The sequence below is a fragment of the Saccoglossus kowalevskii genome, chromosome 5 (genome assembly GCF_978046115.1).
Source record: "Saccoglossus kowalevskii chromosome 5, keSacKowa6.1, whole genome shotgun sequence".
NCBI lineage: Eukaryota > Metazoa > Hemichordata > Enteropneusta > Harrimaniidae > Saccoglossus > Saccoglossus kowalevskii.
In genome coordinates this window covers 21,528,115-21,533,304 of record NC_140645.1, presented here as the reverse complement: position 1 = coordinate 21,533,304, position 5,190 = coordinate 21,528,115, and the positions used below count along the sequence as shown (strand labels likewise).

The 5,190-nt window shown below is 34.3% G+C and overlaps 1 long non-coding RNA gene across 1 annotated transcript; it reads right to left on the bottom strand.

Moving 5' to 3' along the window:
• Nucleotides 1–403: 403 nt before the first annotated feature.
• On the bottom strand, nucleotides 404–4,673 carry LOC146745883 (uncharacterized). Its single transcript, XR_014929546.1, has 3 exons — nucleotides 4,588–4,673; nucleotides 1,863–1,952; nucleotides 404–1,480 (listed from the first exon to the last, which is right to left on the bottom strand). It is a non-coding gene; the product is annotated as an uncharacterized LOC146745883 (long non-coding RNA).
• Between the last annotated feature and the right edge of the window lie 517 nt (nucleotides 4,674–5,190).

Sequence of the window (5,190 nt, the reverse complement as noted above, 5' to 3'; positions counted from 1 at the left end):
TCTCAGTGGTGGAAAGTGATAAAGTGTCAAGTTTATGTTCGGACATTTGTTTTTTTAAGTTTTTGGAGAGCGCATTGACAACTCGCAATAATCCAACAAGGGACGGAACATTAGCTTTTAGTAATTGTTTGCGTCCTACAACATGTATTCGTATTGAGACTAATACACGTTTATTTCTGTAAACCACTACACACGTATTTATTTAGGGATTTTACCTAACTTGCATCTAGATTGTAAATAATTCTATTTTTTCGTACATTGAGACTGCCAACCACTTCATCTACATCCATATTGCAAGCTGTTTCACTTATATTCATATGAACATAGCAATCTGTTACAACAACAGGACTAAGTATATATGACGAAATCCACCTGAGAATTAACAATTGATAAAGATGCAGTATAATGTCATAATAACATAATTTATTACAGAGTTATCGATGTATGAAGTTAACTTTTATTATCCCCGATACATGTACTTGAAAGGTACTACTTCCGTGCATGCTATGAGAAAAAATAGCATATAATAGCTGGTATACAAGTAGTTTTAAAATAATTACAGTAAATTTGGAGATTCGGTGTTTTAATTCTATTCGCCTGATCACTCTATACTGATAATGAAAATTGTTTCCCAATAATTCGCAATGTATAATATATATTATCTTACATTTGTAGTATGCTAAAGTGTACGGCGTAAATTTGAATGAATTATATTGGCTCTCAGTCAGGTTGTACAACATTTATTTTTGTTATAGATTAAAACCTGAATTTTAATTCCATCATGCGGTTCATTTCATTTAGAATTCTGTGTGTATTTCAAATGATCTTAGTCTCATCCTCGGGGGCGGGCATCCGGGCATTTTCACCGCCTGGCAACCCACGGCGGAGAAAACAAAGGCCCAAAACTCACAGAAAACGGTACTTTGGGATGACTGTTGAGACTCCTCTGAACAGTGTAACAAGATTAGCCCTACGTGTGTAACATATATAAATTTGGTTGTTCGGGATTACTTCAAAGTTTAGTTTGTGTTGTTTTCTCGAATTTTCACCGGCTCGACCGGCGTTCCACAGCAGCGCGCACAGAGCCTATAGAAATGCATGTACAGTGGTGCGCGTCGTAGCAACGTGGAACATCTTGTGACGTAGCTCCGCCCCAGAGGATACGCGAACTGAGTAAACCGTGCAGCTGATATCATGTATACTTGTTAATCATATGGTGAACAGTAAAAAGTTATCCCAAAGAACGCAATTGAAAGTATTTAACTATTGATACCCGGAACAAAAATAATTAAGTCTCATCTTTTTATGTACTGGCTTGAAGCACATGGTCAACATAATTAGGACCATCAGAGTAATATTCGCAGGTATAGATGGTATACTCATTATTTTTGCGAACCAAACACATTCTATCACGCGTTGAGTCTTCTTCAGGAAGTGACCCCTTCAGCTCGATTTGCTCAGCGATGACTGATGGGCAATCCTATATATGAACAATAACATTAATTTAAGGAACCAGAGAAGAACATTTTGAAACACAATAACAAAAAATAAACACACACAACAATCTCACAATAAATGTTTTCTTACATTCCACACAATTCAGTTATTTTGTAAATGGCTTTGCATTATTAAATCAAATTCAAACAATCCGTCGTAGCAGTTTTAATACTAAAATTGTCAGTGGATTTAATTTATATATTATATATAAAAAAAAACGAAATGTATAAATGGTACAATAATCAAACCATCACAACACCCAACCCCCAATGCTAGCTAAACTGTTTTTTACTACGATTGTGTTGATGCTTTTACGCTTATTGTGGTTTATATTGACATGCGAATAATCATAGCAGAATACTCACCACAATTTTACAAACAAATTGACACCACGCCTCTCCTATTCCATCGACCTCACATAGTTGACAATTGTCAGTTGGCACCGCTACAGTTCCCTGTAAAACATTGTATGTCGATATATACAATTTTTTTAGTTAATATGCAACAGAATAATAATAATAACCTTTTTAGGCCACTATATTAAAAAATATTGTTTATTACGCAGTATGAAATTCTCTCTTTTTCAGTGAATTGCCCTCGTTAGGAGTTTATTACATTCTTTAAAACACTTCAACTGCGAGAGTCTAATTTAGTGCCCAATTTGTTCAAATACAAACCTAAAATATCCCAAGTGGAAATCATTGCTTTATCACACAAGAGCGAAAGAAGCCAGTCGGACGTTTCTATAGCACTCAAACGCACATCTTTGGATATTCTAATATGAACATTTACAGTAATATTTCACGAAACATGCTACTCGTTAGTTCTGTCAAATCATCAATAATGATTTACTTGAATTAGCAAAATTATATCTGGAGAGAGGAATACAAAATAACATACTATATCATCCTTTTTAATGAACTCGATTCGTGACGTGAGTATTGAGTTATACTCATAGTGACGTGTACCAGGTTCGAATGCTGTATTCCCAAAATAATATGCTCCGTGAAACCAAACATCTTTTCCTACAATTGTATTTTCAATGTCAGCTATATTAAGTGGACAGGTAAACTCCTCAGTACATGACATCACTACAATCCGTGCAAGTGCCATTAGCAGGGTATCGTGGGTGTTGTTGAGCATTTGATGTAACTGCCATCATGATCATACCCCAAAATGCAAGTAATAAAAACATAGTTCACGGAAATAAATAAATAAATAAACAAACAAACAAACAAACAAACAAACAAACAAACAAACAAACAAACAAACAAACAAACAACGAATGAATAACATACAAACAAAGAAATAATGAACGAACGAACGAGCAAATGCGATACAAAGAATAGCGAGAAAAATTACTCTAAATGGGCTTTCATGACATATGCAGTAAATAGATATGTAGTCAAAGAATGTTTCAATTGAAAGAGATCTCAGATCAAATCACATGAATTGACAAGTTTATGGGCAGTAGAACCAAACCTAACTAGTTTTTTCAGACGACACTATCATATATCATGTCTGTTTGTATTGACAAGCACAGGCGTATTCGTATTTGGGTTGTCTGTCATCAAATGCAACTTACTGGTAGGCACTAAGCTCGTGATCTGCTATGACAGAATTGTGTTTAAGTTGTTTTATTAACACGGGCACAAACATGTATATAACCATAGCAGTGAATAAATCTGTTGTTGTTTATTCAGGTGAGAACTGATGGTTACAACTGCATACGCTCATAAGCGCAACAAGTGCGACAGCCTATATTCACCATACCGCGAACTGATCGATTAATTATGTATTATCACCAGTGCCACAGCTCTTAATCTATCTACAAACAAACGCAATGTTACTTTCCTATGATGCTGGTTGGTCGAATCATTAAATATATGAAGTACCTCATCATTGTCTTTTGGCAAGAATGAGAAAACTGGCCTGTATTTGTTTGAAGAATGTACTGTTGAGTCCTTTTAAAGATCGATACATTGGTGGTTCAGCCCGTCGCTTTTTTTAAAGTCAGGTGTGCTAATGAGGTCCAACTATTAGTGTATCCTTAGGGATGAAAACAAATCATAATGGTCTACAGGAGCCAGATAAGCATGGGTATATGGTCCCAAGTCTTCTCCCGATTTATTTTGGAAAGTAGTTCAGGTCTGAATACTGAACGAATAAAACACTGAATGATGTGTTCAGTTTTAGTGATTCCAATATTAGAAAGACGGGTACAATAAAGCATGGGATAGTGACTCTTGGGAGACCTGTAAAATTAGTACCGTATCACATTACAATGTAAAAACAAGATGAAAATAGACAGACATGTAACAGATTTAAGTGAAGGATCTATAGACCCATGGGTTTTACCTGCTGTCTTTGTCAAATATAATTGTATCTAGTTTGTGATCATTATATGGAGGATGTGGCAACGAATATAAGTTGGTGCTTGACCATACTGTTTTAATTAAAGTGGCAGGTTAAAATTATCAACGGTAAAAACATTTTCACTGGCTAGAAATTTTGAAATTTTGAGTTTGTTTGGTGCACGATATATTATGATTTGCACTGAGGGAACACTACCTTTATTGCTTAAAATGAAGCCATTTTCCCATTAGAATTAGACATTGACTATTTATATAGATACGATATTTTAAAGTAGATCATGAAATATCGGAGTAGACATAATCATGAGTCTTATTAAAAATGATATTTTTGATTTGCATTTCGTTGTATCAATGTTTCGCCCAGTAGAGGTATCATGGAGTCACTATTGTCTTACTTTCTATTTATAACTGTAGGATTTAGAGAATGGTTAAAAGATAAATACAAGCCCATGTCAACATCCAGGTTACATATCCTATCATAGACATGCAAAGCATTGATTGTCAATACTGAAACAACAAAAAACAATCCAGCTCTACTTACGTTTATTAGTTTAACTCTGAAGAAACAGTTTGTAAGATGTGTCAGGAGTCACACTCATGAAACAACAAATACTTCATGTTATGTGATTCGGATATCTCTACCAGATGAATACAAAACATAACAACCAATAGTGAAACAATATACAAACTCAAAAATGCTTAAAACAAGTCTAACCTGTATTGTTGTCGTGGAGACTGTCCAAACTTGCAAGCCCAGTTAACGTCTATTTCACAGTGCTACATATGTGTCCGTAATATGACTACTATAAGTCATCATCCATATTTTTAGCATTTTTTGTTACCTTATAATCTGTTAATCCTTGTATCTTTCTGTTTGGCAAGACATGTCAGCTAAATTGTTTTGTCAGTGTTCATCAAAAGTCAACAACAACAACAACAAGTTAGAAGTTTGTTTTACCTAAGACAAATAATTAATACATGTATATGTGAAATTAAAATGCTGAAACATAATTGATTATATATTTTGATGACCTTATAGTGATACTACCACTTATTACCAGCATATTTGTTTTGAATTGCGCTGACATCAACCAAACCATTTTCGTCACAGGGGTGTCAGCAGTCATTCCTTGAAAAATTTTCAAGAAACACAATATTTTGAACTATTTGGAGGATTCACTTAAAACAAAATAATTCAACCCAAGATTAAATAACATGGAAGATTAAAGAAATGACATTTTTGTGAGAAAGTGAGCAAAACATACTGAAATAAACAACGAAAAATGGTCTAACCTTTAGCTTTTTCGTTGAGCTCTCA